General features: G+C 36.1%; 1 long non-coding RNA gene across 6 annotated transcripts in view; it reads right to left on the bottom strand.

Moving 5' to 3' along the window:
* Nucleotides 1-16,819, bottom strand: part of LOC106014542 (uncharacterized) — a 144,517-nt gene that overhangs the window by 64,256 nt on the left and 63,442 nt on the right. For 4 of the 6 annotated variants that reach the window (XR_011811646.1, XR_011811649.1, XR_011811647.1 and 1 more), the window contains exon 2: nt 7,117-7,186. The exons of the other annotated variants lie outside the window; for them this stretch is intronic. This is a non-coding gene — a long non-coding RNA (uncharacterized lncRNA). The remainder of the gene's footprint in view (nt 1-7,116; nt 7,187-16,819) is intronic. 6 annotated transcript variants of the gene reach the window in all.

Genomic DNA, 16,819 nt, shown 5'->3' with positions numbered 1-16,819 from the left:
AAATCCATAGAATTTAAGCATGCAGATCAAATGATGAATTCACTAAACATGAGTTCGTCTCACATAGAAGAGAGGATGCAGAAAGTGGAAATGAGGTGAGATGGCTAAGGGACTGTGTAAAAGACAATTTAATATAGGATTAAATATGGAAGGACATTTAAAAAGAGATGCAAGTATCAAGAAACATTGAAGTTACTAAAGAAAAAAAAAGAAGTCAGTCATGCTGTAAGCACATTAGCAGTAGGAAAAGTGTTCAATATTTCAGTATTCAATAGCATTGTCAAGAAAAAACATGAAAAATGCTAAGGTTTTCAACAAACACATCCACCTTCAAACACCAATCAAATTATCAACAGGTGAAATCTCAGTCTAGGAAGGAGAAATAAGAGGTTGAAAAGTACTCAGTGAGCTAGAGATTTTCAAATTATTGGGATCTGATAATCTGCCAGCTGCTTAAATGCTCAGAGAAATCTCAGGACAATTAATGGTATCTTAGTGGACTGAAAAAGGACAAAGTACTGAAAATCTGATAATCTACATGTAATTCTGTGTTACATAATTATTTGTAAATACTTGTAGCAAGGAAATACCAGTCAACCAACATTACTTTTTCAAAAATAAACTGAAGCAAATACACCAAATTTCAAATTATATTGTATTTATTGCATATTTATTTCATGTGACATTTACTTTTATTATTAGATATAAGTATTCATTCAGAATTCAAGATCATACGATTCTAAAAGCTCTTTAGCATAAATGTAAGTGCAATTCTACATTGAAAAGTTATAGAATGACATTTAACTGACAGAAATTTGTGCTCTTTTCCAAATTTTTCCAATTGTAAAGTCTCCTTTTGACATAGATATAATTCCAATATATTTCTAATTTTATTTTTACTGCTGCTGTTTAAAAATAAATAAATAAATAAATAAATAGAACCAGGGAAAGACCCTGACAAAGCAAAGAGTTTTCTGGTAAGCAAATCTATATTAAATAAGCAGAAGAGTTCATAAGTGATCAAGAGACCATTTAGTTTTCCTCATCCTTCACCAACACCCCCAAGGGTCAAAACCCTTCTCGTCTCCAAATCCCCTCTGAATCTTCTGACTACTTCCTATTTCCACTTTTTACACTTTGATCAAAAATACTATTCTGCAGCTTTAATACTTCTTCCAATTCTTTTTCTATGGAAAAAAAATAGAAATCTCTTAAACAGTTCTTGCCTTGCACTAACCACCTGGCTTCATATTTGTCATCTTTCCATACTAACAAGAAGTCGTTTAGTCTGCAAAGGCAGTGTGGGAAGATTTTTAATTCTCTTTTGAAATACCTAACACTCAACAATCTAAGCTTCGAGAAACTGATTCTGTGGAATAACATTTGGTTTTGATACAACGTACCTTACATTGTACACTAACTCTAAACTGAAAATCAGTGTTTTAACGAAGACCCCTTCTCTGGAAGAGATAAACCATAGACAAAATATTCTCCTTCTATATTTTCTTTCAAGTTTAGTCACTGATCCCTGAATATTTGTGTCCCCATCTTGGGATATAAATATCTTTGTTACTAACCCTCAGATTTTCTGACCTTGCCACTTTTGTGAAGTAATAGCATAGGCTAGTAGAATTTTCTTTCAAATGAAATGTTTACTCCATAAACCTGCTATATTGCATTATATGTTTATGTTTATTGTTTTGAAATGATGTTATTTGTAAGTATAATTCTGTAATAAAAAGAAAACAAAGATTGATGCTGAACGAGAATGAAATTTCAGAACATGCTATAAAATTAATCTAATACTAGAAAATCATAACAAAGTGCAATTACTCTATTTACAGGTAGAAAAGGAGAAACTACTGCATATATAAAAATAAGAATAAAAGCTTTATTTTTATAGTAGGAAGCTTATGAATATCAAAATGTTAGAGAAATCTTCCTACAAACAAAAAGGTTAATCTTAATTGTGCATCAATCTTGACTATAACATGGAGTTTATTTTAATGCTATAAAACAATATTTTTTTTTTAAACTCAGAAGTACCTTTGCATAATGAATGTTGTAGCTATAACAGAAGTTGCCTGAGTCTTTTCATATAAATCATACTGCAGTCAACCTCAGCTCCTCTATGTTTTGCAAAGCTGATGCTTTTTTATGGTAACTTTTCTGGGGCCATTTTGAAAGTAGCAATTGGTACCACATACCCAAACACAGATAAAAGAAGCAGATCTAAATATCTACCTGATAAAAATATATACAGCCTTTAGAAATATCAAAAGTGGATGCAAAAAAAAAATACTTTGGTATAAGGATGGTTTGAATCGCAGAACATTACTTATAGAAGGCAGGTAGAAGGCATAAGCAACTACAAATACTGATTTATCATAGGCTACTGGCAAACATATCTAGGAAGCCCTTGGGAAGCTCAAGGGCTAGAGATAAGTTGTTGAGCAATGGAAAAAAAATGTAAGAATACAGTTCACAAGAAACATTTACTGTTTCAGGCATACTTTTGGTTTGGAGCATTTCCTTGTTAGAAGAACCACTTCGGGAAAGTTTTAAGGAAACATTTGTTGCAGTTTACTAGACAAGAAACAAAAACCATCTGTGATTTTACATCATTATCCTCAAAGGATGAAGAAAATGCCTCAATCAAGAAAAGAGACAAATCATTTATTTTGAAAAGATCTGAAAGCAAAGTGGCATGCCTGTACAAAGTTGACATCCAAGTCACATCCTTTCTCTGCTGAAGTGTTCTTCCAAGGCATACAACAAAGAAAGATTAAGATAAAAACCAAATAATATATAGCTCTTCAGATTTACCCTGATGCCTACAATAAATATAAGAGGAAAAAAAAATCTCTGTAGAAATTCTTATTTTTGCATACCAAAAAAAGCTAGCAAGATCATCCACCAAAGTCAAAGACTATATCTTTTTGGAATTTAATGTGCAAAAATATAGGAAAGAAGGATATTAAGTCAATGCAAAATGGAAAAAGGGCTGTAGAAAGAGCTACTCCCCAAACTATTGTAATTAAAAGCCTTGACATATCTATGAAAGAAGGGAATGGATAATCTTTATTATACTGTAAGCAAATCAAATGGCAGATTGATATCCCTTGGCACACGAATACGCTACTAAATATTTGAAGACAAGCTGTGACTTCAAATATCACATCCAACTGCAACTTTATTTTTTTAATTTTTTATTTTTTTCAGAAAAAGCAACTCATGCTGAGGAAGATATGGCTTATTTGAAACTTATTTACTGTCATAACAGATGGTGAAGACTAGAGAGAATATAAATGAAAAATATGGGGGCCCAATAAATGTCAAGGCTCCCAACTTGGTTTGTAAAATTAAATGGAAAAAAAAAAAAAAAAGCTATATCTATGCAAGATACAAAAACTTATCAGAACAGATTAGCTTTTTAACATCTTGGAAATAACCATTTTTCTGCCTACACAATGTATGATTTAAAATTGAACTGATATTGCAGTCGTGGTCATCCTGAAAATGTTATACAGCATTATCTATACAGACTCGCAATAATCCAAAAACTGTTTTCAAGGCATTTATCCCCAAACCTTTGGTGGGTCATGAACATTTTATCAGCTACATATAGGATTATACAGGATGGTCAAGATTTCCCGGGAAGCCACATGGCAGTGGGAACAGATTTGCAGGCAGTGTTTGTAACCCTGCAGTTACACTCAGAGCAGCAGAGTCAGGGCCTTTTCCTGACTGGGAACTTTCTAGTTTGGGGTTCTCATTCCTAAATAAACCAGAATTTTAAAATAGCCAAATCTTCTGCAAAATAGAATTATTATTCTTTATGCTTAGCCCATTCACCTCGAACTGCCCTGACTTCAGAGTGAACGGAGGACCCTTAGGACTCTCCAGAAGGCATTCTATAAACTGGGCCCCAGATCCTCTTCACAGAGGAGGATGCTTCCATGACACATCCTTCCTTATTTTTTGAGGTACACAGGAGAAATAGGAACCACTGACCAGTGAACCATGTCCTTATGAGGGGAAACTGCACTTGCATTATTACTGAAGCTATTATTACCTTGGCAATGCCTTTAATACAAAAATTGAAAACAAAATTAGGGCAGAACTAAGATAAAGTGAAAATGATACTCACAAAAATCTGAAATAAATTGTCAACGTAAGCTTACATAATGAAGCTGAGGATGAACGTGTATACCTCATTAGAAAGTGGAGTTTTCATGGTTATACAGCGCAACATATTAACACTGTAACTCACATAAGAGTATAAAGCCAGCAGCAAAATGAATAGACTTTATTCTATATTTAGCTTCTCTGTTGCTGTTTTATAACACTGAGATGACTGGAACAAACACACCACTTTACTGCAGTATCTCATTCATTAAAATAGTTCACAGCTAATTTTATTTTAAATCTAGTAATGAATTTCAGAATGTAGTAAGAAATGGAGCGTTAGATAACCTATAAAGGTAAAAGAAAAAAAACACACGCTTAAGTACACTTCATTTTAATATATTTTTCTTAATGAAAAACAAGGAAACATACACAAAGTATTTGAGTTTTTCATGCTGCTACCTTTTATGTTTTCTGCGCATTGTATTTGAATGCTATCCTCTTGATTATATTCTCTCAAATACTTGTTTGAAGTAAGATACTTTATTTTAATAAGTGGAACAAAGCTTTGAATAGCTTGGTTCAAAAAACAGTTTTAAATGAAAGGAGCTGTTGCTAAGCACAGGGATCTTTGCCAAATACTTTTTAAATGGTTTATTGTGCCCTAGCAATCCTGAGATTAAAAACATCTCTTGAATTACAATGACACATCAAAAAATAAAATTAATGTGGGGGTTTTCATTACAAGAATTGAGCCTCTGTGTGTTATTCTTTCCATTAGATAAGAAAGAAACATACTGTGGTACATTGTTTTTGCTGTCAGAGAGAGCTTTTAGGCAAATATACAATATCACACTATATCCCTCACGGATTCAATCATGTACTGTACAATTTCTTCTATTAATTTAACTTAATGCTGTGGATTGAAGGGATAGACCATATATTTTCACATATTTTTCTGTACTGGGTATGAGTTATTTTTAGACTCTTCATAAGTCTTCATCAAAATCAGAAGATCTCATTGCCTCATAGGACTACAATATGCATAACAGTATTGCCTCACTCTGTAATAAACAGTTTATTTTTTCATAGTTCCTGCAATAGTTAAAAAAACTCTTGTTTTCTCAAAGCTTTTACGTTACAACACTGGAGCATATAGATCTCAGTGTCAATGAGAAGCTTGAACACATAGAGCTAGATGCTTTAAGGAAAAACAAAAATCAATAGCATTTCCTACCTAATAAAGATGTCTACACCAGTATGCTTAAAAGTGTTGGCCTCACAGTACACAAATTATGGTTTAGAATAGGGGAAAAAGGAAGTAGCAAAGACAGCAGAGAAAAGAGATGCTAACTGATTTTAAATCAAACTTGAGCTCCACATCCTGAAATCCTGCTTTACTCTATATCTGACTGTGCTGCAAATACACAACAAACCAAAAACACAGCTCCGTGTTCTCTTGAGCTGGATATGAAACCAAGAGCATGCAAATTAGCAGGACTTTTCTTGAAAACACTTACTACTGCACTTTACCCAACATTCCATAAGATACCACGGAAAGATAACACATGTACCTTGCCAGATAACACACATACGCTGGTACTCCATGGTTTTAGCTTATAGATTTTATCTGTCCACACACAATTTACAGATATTATTTCACAAGGACAAATCTGTAACTGTGAGTTATGGATTTTGACAAATTAAAACAAAATACATTATACATATTAAAACCGAGTAAAATCCAAACTAGGTAGATTTACAGATATAGAAACCTATAATGATTGTAAAAGTGGCTCAAATTATGTGTCATGTTACTCACATATATAACACCTCAAGTTACTCAAGTAATAAATACAAACAAATCCAGTTCAAAGGAATCACAGTGAGAACTTGACACTTTCATATCTCACATACTTTCATGGATTATCATTATAATGCCTTTCAACGTGACTGCTTTTAACAGAATTTGGATATACAGACAGAAAGCTTTTCTCTGCTAACCCCCATCTTAAAAAGGAAATATGTAGGGAAAAAAAGAACAATGTGTGAAAAGGAAAGCCAAGATCACTGTCTCATGTTGGCCATGTTTTTTTTTTTGTTTGTTTGTTTTTCTGCCTCTCTAAGCTAGTACAACCACTCAAAAGGCAGTCTGCTGCCAGTACAACCAGCAGACAGAGAACTGTCTGCTGACATAGACAGTAATGCCAACATTACTGGAGGTCCCTGGACCTGTGGAGAGGGGGAAGGATGGTGGGAAGAGAGAAGAAGATCCAGTCCATCTATCTCCCACTGTTGTAGCATGCAGCAGCTTTTTACATTACATTTAACTTGGATTAATTTAAATTACAGCTAATTTACAGCAAAACTATTAAACTTTTTCAAGAAAGGCTGAAGAACATGACTTCGGGTCAAGAAGTGTAGACAGGATTATGCCCCACTTCCCAAGCAGTGCCTGGTGCTGAGCCTGTGGATGTGCCCACAAAAAGGGTGACATGCATATGCATTTCTTTGTGTCTGAAATGTGCAGGTTTTTTCACCAAGGCATACTCACATGAGTGAATGTACAATGCGTGTCTTTAAATGCATATATTAAATATGCTACTAAAGATGCTGCATGTTGGTCAAGCTGAGACATGCCTGCACAAAGACGTATTTTTAAGATACTATACATTTTTACTAGAAATGATCTATAGTTTAAAGTTCCTCCTTCAGGAGATCCCTGACTAAGCCACTGGTACAATCGTGGGCCATCAGGGTTCTGCCTTCTAGGTAAAATAGGTTCTGCCATTTAGGTTCTGCCTTCTGCTCAGAAAAAAATATTCCTAAAGCAGCCACATTTGATTCCCTGCTCTGATAGGAAGCCAGAAATAAAACACTTTAAAAATGAATCAGATCCCTTCAACCTTTGCTGAAAGAAGGCCATCGCAGTTTATAGCACTGAAAAGCTGAAGAAGAAATATAAAAAAGATGAAAACAATTACAAACCTTTACATGCCTCTTCAGGAAATATGTACTTTTCTGTTTTTCTTTGGTAATACTATATAACTCCAGATTTCTAGAACACAAGGAGAACACACAGTCTCACATAAAACATTCCTCTACTAGGGAAGGCATTTATTGGTCTTAGAAGACATATATCACCAAAACCAAAATGCACCATTATTTGCACAAAGATGGAACAAATTGTCATGATAATCTAACCTGCAAGAAGATGCACTCTTCACTAACAGTCAATATCAAATAACACTCATTAGGAGAAGTAACTCATGGTAGGCTTTAGCATTGGAACTCACAGACTATGACAACTTCATTTATTCCAATTTAGTTCTGTGGCTTCTTGTTTGTTCTGTGATTCTGTGATTCTGTATGAGACACATGCCATATAAAGCAAGTCTGAGCTAATTGCTTTCTCATTTCCTAAAAACCCTTAACTATGTTACCAATAAAGGCCTTATTTTTTCATACTGATTTAAAAAGGAATTAACGCAAGTGAATAAGCAGTACTTTTCATAAACAAATTTTCAGTGCTCTCTAAAGCATGAGATTTCTTGTGTTTGAGTTTGTTGTTTTTGTGACACAGATCAGACTGCAATCTTTCCAGCTGTTAATATACGATACCTGAAGCTAATAAAAAGGCAGGGGGGGAGGAGGTTCAAGTAAGTATTTTAAGTATTTAGAACAAATTATGAGAATGTTAAATAAATTAGAAAAAAAAATAATCAAAGGCAGAAGAAATGAGAAAAAGTGACTGTGCTGGTAATGGCTATCTTAATAAGAACAAATTGTCCATCCCCTATTAGCTGCCCAAGATAAATACTTCCTTCTAAACCAAAGGTATTGGGAAAAAATGTACAAAACTGGAAAAATATGGACTAATTACTGAGATCCCCTAATTATTAGGAATAGATTTCTATATAAATTGTCCTTATTTCAGCCAGTGTTAGTTTTATATTCTCTTCTCCATCAGTATTTTAGTTTCTTGCTAGGCAATTTGGCTTAGGGCTTTTTTTTTTTTTTTTTTTTTTTTTTTTTAATTAAGCCTCAGTTATAATAAACTCTTGCATAGATTGAAACAAAATATTATATCAGCAGCTTGTAGATGATGTTATTTCAGTGAAGAAATGTCATAAGTTTAAAGTGTAGTGTTTCTCTAACGACAGCTCCTGCAGTAATTGAAGCAAGTACTGTAGAGCCCTTTTTCTTCTTTTGGCAATTGACATTTCACAGTAAAAGTAAACACAGTTCGGGTGCTGGAACCTCCTTAAACCCTTTTGTAAACTGAATGCTGAAATTTCCAAATTAATAATAAATTGAGTTAGTTTTCAAAATACACGTTATCATTTACTTAATCACGCATTTGAGGTGAGGCAGTGAGGCAGAGGTGGGGCGTGCAGGACCCCCTCCTGCAGGCAGCGTGTGGTTGATACAGCAAGTAGACAGCACCCCATGCTTAAAAATAAATGGGTATTCTTCTTAAAAGAAAGAAATTACACCCATTAAAAATAATTAAAATTATGAGAAGTATTTCCTTTAACCCACACTGCCTAGTGAAGCAACAACCCCCATAAGCTTTTCTGTATGTCCTTCTTTCCTTGCTTTCCTTAGTGCCTTTCTGCACAATCTACATACATGTACCTCACTAACAAGACAGTTACTCATCTGCCTGTACATCTTGTATAAATCGTTCTGAATTTGGCTGCTTGACCTCAAGGTTTTCATGGCCCGCCACTCCCCTGCAGCCCAGAAACCAGAGCGTGCTCCACGGCTCGGCTCCATGGCCTTTTCTTTTTTCCGGACCACTGGTTTATAAAATGAACAAAATTGGTGCTAATGCTGATCTCCTGTAGCACTCCAATAATCACTTGCCTTTCCCAAGCCACTACCCACTCACAAATACCTCTGTCTTTGATGTTGCAGAAGATAATTTATCTATTCACATACTTCACCTACTATAACGTATCAAAATTACAGACCTTGCAGATTATTCTTTTGTGTTTTGTTCTATCAACAGATTTCCTAAATGCTAGGAGAACTATGTCTATGGACCCAATTTACCTTGTTACTGCATAGCAATGATTTGTTAAACAATCAGATTTTTGTGGCTGTCTTTACATGTAGTATTCCAAGTGCTTCCAGTGGGTCCTGGTATAAAAATAAATGGAGTAGGGAAAAAAAATCTAAACATGATTAATCTGTGCACTAATTTACCATCGGAGCTCAGATAGTATCATGTCTCAACATTTTACTTACAGGGTAAATTTAAAAAACAAACAGCCAACATCTCTTACATCTAGACAGAAATGTGTGGGCATACAGATCTATGCATACTTATTTTTCTTTAGAAGTCTACACTCTGACTGAACAAATGACTCGAATCATTATATATATTTGCCTTAGAAGACCTTGTATCAGACATTTAAGTCTTGTTGCAAAACAATCTATTTAGTGAACCGAGATAAGGATAAAGGAGATGATCTGGAAATATAATGGTGTTTTCCTTGCTTACGTAAGGCTTACTTTTCAGAAGCTCTCACTCATCATGCTTATACATCTTTCCCCATACAAGGCTTGAGGATCTCCAACAAAAGACAGACTACTATTTCTCCTTCAGTAGCTAAGCCTCCATTATTCTCCCAGACTTGAGTACATTTTCTGTGAAGCCTCCATGGTGCTTCCCTTTGTGTTTAGCTACATATGGGTTTGAAGAAGGAGGAGCAGATGAAGTACCCCATCTGCTCCTACAGCTCCTGTCTCTTCTGTAGTGGTGGTGTCTCAAAAGAGACAGAAAGCCATGAGGCTACCCTCTGTGGCCTGCCCAGCTTCCCACAGCAGAAGACAGGGCAAGAGACAGAGCACAGCTCGGAAGGATTCCCCAGCCGATTCTACTCACTGCAAAAGCCCATCAGGGATCAAAACACACACGCATTCTGCACCAACATCCTTGCATATTACTTTCTATGCCTGTGACCTGGCATAGGTCTTTAGGCAGTAACCAGGCACAATAACTTATAGGAAGTATGCAAAAGCGTATGCATATGTGTTCAGTAGAATCATAATTTGTATCTTTTACATCTTGGGTAACTAAGAAGGTACGCCTTCTCCTACAACTCCCTCCTTAACGTGAGTTGTAAAGCAGTCAGTGAGACTGTGACACACAGCCTCATCGAGTAACAACCATGAATCACAGATAGAAGTAAAGATTTCAAACAATGAGTGAGGAATGTTGATGGAAAGCTGTGCTCCTCTGAGCTGCTGACATCCTTTAGATATAAAGCAAAATAAAGTTTGGAGAAAAATAAAAGTTCTGTTTTATATTTACTCTCTGCTCACAAAATTCCTTCTTTCTTTCCTTGACTAGTCAGAGACATAAAAATTCTATTACAACAAAAGAATTTGTTCCAGACCCCATCAAATGTCAGTGGCGTTCTGATAGCTAAGTGCCAACACAAGATAAAGATTAATAATAGTAGCAGCAACCTCCTTTCCCGAGACTTCTATAAAGAAAAGGGACAGAGAATACCAATGGAGTCACATACACACTTCTCAGCTGCTACCTTCTCGTTTGTGTTGATTCCAGCATAAACCCTATCGTGAATTGCTTGCATTATTGTCAAAATTCCTGTGGATTATAATGACATGATAACACCACTTCAACCTTTTTCCCTCAGGAAAGAAAGAAAGAAAAAAACCCACTGTGTAACAATGCAGAAATATTGTTTTGTATGCCACACCAGCAACACACATTTCTACAAACTCAGTGACTACATGGACATTTCCTCTCTCATGCATAAAAAGATCCTTAACAGGCTGTCTTTACTCACAGGGCCTTTCAACAGGTATTCTTGCTTATGTCTGGTAGTGATATGTACTGTAAACGTGTACACCATCTTATTTTATATTAAAACAGAGACAGATTGTTTCATATAGTTGAAATAACTGATAACAGAAGGCATAGCCATGCTAATTTATGTTGATCAGGATCTGTGCACATTTTCAAATCTCTGAAGAAAGGAAACTCTTACTTAAGCTGTTATGTCTAAAGCCATCACAAAGCCCAATGGGAGAGAGCTGCACAAGAAGAAAATATACTATAAAAATACTTAAATTCTTGTCAACTTCAAAATGGAAGCAAGGTTACACTAATTTCTACACTGAGATTGAAAAGCACCACTGCATTTAGATCATGAATTAATGGATAGATTAAGATGCAATGGAAGAACTGATTTCAAATAAGCCAGAAACTCTTAAGCCAACTATGAATTTGGGATAGAAAAGCACAAACATTCCACTTTAATTCCACTTGATAACAGGAATCTTTATTACATTCACAAGTTCCCCCCTTCCTCTCCAACAGCTTATAACCTAAGTATTACTAATAAATAACACTGTCCCTGGGCACCAGAGTCGTACCACCAAGGTGTACGTGTGAGCAGTTCTTGCACTGTGGTGGCATTACTGGTGTAATTTCAAGCTCCATGAGAAACAAGACAACAAATCAATGTCTTTCAAACATGAAAAAAAAAAGAAGCAGAGTTAGAGATCAACCTTCAAAAGTGTATTAGAGATGGAGAGGATCACTAATAGTTATTTGGCAACACCAGAAACCACAGGAAAACAACCCCATGAAGAGCACTAGCTGCTGTAGTATCATCGGAAGCACCTGCGCTCTCTCTGACCTCCTCTGTCTGCGCTGGTAGGGAATTTCTGGGGCTTATCCTGGCAAGGCAGCAGCAGAGGCAGCTTGAAACTTAGTCTTCCACTAGGCTGGAACAATTAGGACAATGTTAATGGCCAGAATTGGTTTTTATCACTTTAAGAGTAAATTACCACAGGGATCAGAAGTTAATGGGCAATTCAGCAGCAGATGCTTTTTGCTGTGGTTGTAGACACCCTGAGCTAGGCTTAGGAGGCAGTGCTTCATTCTTTAGTGCAAAATCACCTGTTCAGATAGTCAAATACAGTAAAGCATACAGGCAGATATCAACACCAAACAAATATGGAAGCTTGGGCTTTAGCTAGGGTGAACATATTCTCATCACCATCCACTTGTGTCACTTCCACAAAATACCAGTAGAGTACATAGGTTTGTTTTTGATTTTAAAAATACTTTTATAGTGCTTAAGGCAACATTTACTTTTTAAGTGCAGGATTAAAGAATTCCTATCTATGCATGACTAAAGATTAAAAATTGTCAGGGATTCTTCCTCTCAGAAAAAGATAGCTATTAGAAGCCAGATTTCCAAGTCAGTTATCAGGCCAAGTAAAACACTCATCTTGGCCTTAGTAAATGTGTTACGATAAAATCAAGAAGTACTTCAATACTTCTAAGTTTTCAAAAATATTAGGAAAAAATCTTATTTGACTGGTTAAAAAAAAAAATAAATAAATGCCTGCATTTGTGAAGAAAATAGAATTTTCTTTTCCTTGCAGCATTTGATGGAGGCCATACGTATCACTGTTGCAGCATTTCCCTACCTATGGATACAAAGAGCAAAAGGGATTTTATTACATAGGTATTAAATTACAGCTTTAGTCTGTAATAATCAACACAGAGATGCAGAACCTGTTACTCTTAAAGCATAAGCATCCTGTAGGGATTTTAAAAAGACATGAAGAATTCCTTGGCTTGCAGGGGTAAGCGCAGCCCTGGTCAGATGGGATGGGGTTGCATTGGGGGAGTGCTATGCTAACGGCTTGCTGTGCTGACAACGAATGAGACAGCTTTCCTTTCCTTGGTGCCTCTCTGCTCTCTTATGTCCCCTGCTAGTAAATCCAGGGCTGACTTGTTTAAAGTAACTCAGAGCAGAAAAATAAAAATCGGTAGTTTTTATGCTGCACAACACTTAAAAAAAAATCCCTGACCGACTCAGTATTTACAGGAGAGTGAACCATTAAAACTTTCAGAACTACAAATAGAGCACTTTTCCATATGGTGCTACTTTTCAAGTAACTTTCCCGCAAATCCCAATCAACCCAAGACTGATTTGTTAGCAATGCCACTGTCCGGCGGGTACATGTGCTCCTCGCAGAACTGCCAGCCTATGGCAAGGACAGATGGGACTGTTCAGGACCATGTACTGCAGCAGGTGACAAAACCTATGACCAGACCTCAGGGAGCTTCATTTCATGACATCAGATTTCCCCTTTTCCCAGAAGATTGCTTCTGTTCTGAGGCACCTAGACAGAAATTTCCTTGTATATACATAATGTACACATTAAGCCATTCTGAATATCCCGCCCCTCAGTTTCAAGTTTGCTCTGCATAAGCTGTGCACCTAGACTTCTAGCAACAATAGTACAAAAATCAAAATTTCTGTCTCACCAGTAATAAACTCCCATTTGCTGTATGTAGAGTGACCTGCCAAGTTAGCTCCCAGATCCAGAGACAAATTGAGAACCCTTCCTTTTCTTAGGAAATCTCTTAGGTTTTGCTATTCCAACACATGGACATGAATTAGATGCATTGTTACTGGATAATATTATATCTGTGTTTATTTAGCTTTCGAAAATATGACACCTTTTCAAGAAGGGCAGACTAAAATATGACTTTTTGCAGTAATTCCAACTGTGTAATAGCTAACATTTACCATACAGCAGGATGTCAGCTTTAAACACCACTATCATACTACGATGTAATGAATGGGAGAATGCACACAACTCAGTCCTGAGGTTATTTCACTACCATCTGAAGTGCGTATGGAGAGACAGGGCCCACTCTAATTACAATATTGTAGTTTTGACTGACAGACAATATGTCTACAATCAACTCATTTGAAAGCCATGTGTTGCAACAGTTCCTTGTCCGACTCCAAAGTGCACAGAATCAAGATAAATCAATGCCTTGTTACTATACACTAATTCCACAGTAAAAAAAATAAAAATAAAAAAAATCCTGGAAAACACATGTCTACAAAGAACAGCAACATGGGCCAAGAGATACCCCCCCCCCCAACCCTTTTTTTTTTTGGTATCTTTTCCTAATTGTTAAAATCTATTGACTTCTAAAGCATAGCCAGAATATTAAAGAGTAATGCCTAAAAACATATATTCCCCAAACAAAACTGCTCACTCCAAACTTCCTGAACTTCATGTTTGTTATTCTAAAGCAAGTACATTTGAATATTAAAATTTGAAAAATTCCATTTTTGAGATCGCAAGAAAAACAACTTTGATTATTACACATAATTCTAATGCACACAAATATATAGCTGCCACTGAAACAATGTTTTTATTTTGACCTCACACAGGCATGCGTAAGTATAATTATTATGCAGCATAATATGACAGAGATATCTGTCATTAGTAGAATTTCTGGAATTTTGAACATACATTTCAATAGCCTAAGTGGACCTAGCTTGGCAATTTAGCTGACCCTGGAAAAGAGTGCCTTATGTTCATCTTGTGCAATCTGTCCACTAACAGATGTACACCATTAAGATGTAAAGCGAGGTGGAGGAGGAGGGGAACAGCAGGAGAAGAGTCAGGCCATTTAGCAGAAGAGCCACGAGTTTCAGTAGGCCAGCGTGAAGGAAGCACAGTAACGTATGGATCACTCCAAACAGGTTTCATGTAAACCTGTGATAAACAAATTACTATTTTTAAAGCATTGCATTTACTTTATCATAAATGATATGTAAACGTTTTTTTTTTTTTAAACTATCTGCGCTGTGCTTATGGTAAGAGCACAAGATGGGAAGGGACTGCAATGAGATTTAGGCATTACAGGGGGTACCGCTACTGCCGAAGGACGGCAGCAAATGCAGCCAGTTTACAAAGATCCCTTCGTGTGAGGGGAGCAGCTTTCCTCAGCATCACAGACCTGGCCAGCCAGGAAGCATGAAGCCTACCAGTGGCAAAGTTCTCAGATTAACGGGTTGTGTAGGTGCCACGTTCAGATGTTGGAGTTACTTCGCCATAGCAACAGACACAACCTGACATGTTATAAACTCATCTTCCTTATTGCTGCAATAAATACACGCAAAGAGTTTTACCAGATTTAAGCCCTGTGTTGCCTACTGGTTTCTGTGAAATTTTCTCACCTGTGCTTATTCAGTTACTACCAGAAATGTGCAAAAGCAGACAAGACTTGCGATTAATTATTTTTTAAAATGTTCAAAGTGCCACTTACCAGGATTATCGCAACATAAAAATATTCATCATATCTGCCCACACCAAATGTTGATATAAATTATTAATTTAAGGCAAATGTGACAATTAAGCAGATTTATTAGCCTTAATACATCATACAATTACTAAACGACTTCTTTTTAAAGCTCATCTTGCCTTCTCTCTGCAATCAACACTTCTTTTCTTTTAGGTCCTATATTTTATTTATCGATGCATATCATTTTGAGAATCAGTTATCCAAGTTAGATTTTGTAGCAACAGCACATAATTAGTGCATAAACAAAGTACATACAGATAAATTATTAGTATCACAATAGCAGTCTCAAAGGAGGAAAAAGGTCTCTTACAAACTGAGATTTTAGTAAATCATTAACAGACAAAAAAAAAATGATTTCTGTAACTGTTGCTAGCACGCACCTTTATTTGTAGTCTCAGTATATGGACCAGTAATTAACTGAGGCTGGACTGCTCACACCTGAAAGCTCTATGTTTTGCCTCATGGCCGATACCACAGATGGGAGAATAATGGCCACATTCATATTTTCCTGCCTACTGTGTGATGTCTGCCCTGCAAATAACCCAACAGTAGTTCTCAGGATTGTCCAGTATCAAAATTATATGACTTTCATGTTTTTAGAGATACAGGATCTAGCAATGTATGTGAAATATGTCTAGAAAATTTTTAAATCTACTTTTAAAAATAAAGAGATATAAAATATGTCTCATTGAACAAAAACAGTGTTTACCAGAAACACTGCCTATTCACTACATATTCCTTTGGGTGTTCTTCATAAAAACACACACACATATATATATATATGCACACTTCTATTTTTGTTTTCGCCTTGCACATTACTTATTGCTCTGGGAGCTTTGATATTGTTTTCAGCTGAGCAAAAGGAAATGTCAGAGATAATTTTGATAAATGTGAGCTATCTCATACTTTCTGTTAACAAGTGCTTTGTGTGTCTAATAACATGCACCTGTAAAGCTGATTTTTCTTCCTCTTGTGACCTCAAAGAACTGAGCAGAGACTGTACAGTAAAAAGAGACTATACCTACTGCTAGGTCAATAGCATTGATAAAAAGACTTAATCAATGCAGAGATAAAGTAAGGCCTTCTGACCCCCATCCCACCCCACCTGCTGTCCCTCGCTTTGGCAGTGTGTCCCTCAGTAACTTTCTTTGCTTATTGTGGTTTGCCAGGTAAGTACAAACCTGGGAACACAGGCGTTGTGCTGTGATGAACATGCCAAGCCACAGCACTTAAGTGAGCGCATCGTGATAGCAGCTGTTAGTGATAGCTGTAAAATATTTAAATCTATGTAAGCCCTTTAGGCTGTACTTATACCAGTTTTCAAAAGGAATATGCTCTCTTCAGAATAACTAAACTACTATGATAACCAATGCTTCCTTCTTTCTAACAGACCCTTACTAGGAAGTGACAAATTCTACAGCATATAAGCATAAGTAATAACCCGATTGATATTTTGTGTGCTATAGTAATTCTCCACTTTATTATTCCTTATAGCTAAATGCCTATATTTGTCTAAGTATATAT

The sequence above is a fragment of the Anas platyrhynchos genome, chromosome 10 (assembly GCF_047663525.1).
Source record: "Anas platyrhynchos isolate ZD024472 breed Pekin duck chromosome 10, IASCAAS_PekinDuck_T2T, whole genome shotgun sequence".
In the NCBI taxonomy this organism is placed as follows: domain Eukaryota; kingdom Metazoa; phylum Chordata; class Aves; order Anseriformes; family Anatidae; genus Anas; species Anas platyrhynchos.
The sequence above is the reverse complement of the archived record's forward strand: the minus strand, read 5'-3'. Positions and strand labels throughout refer to the sequence as shown.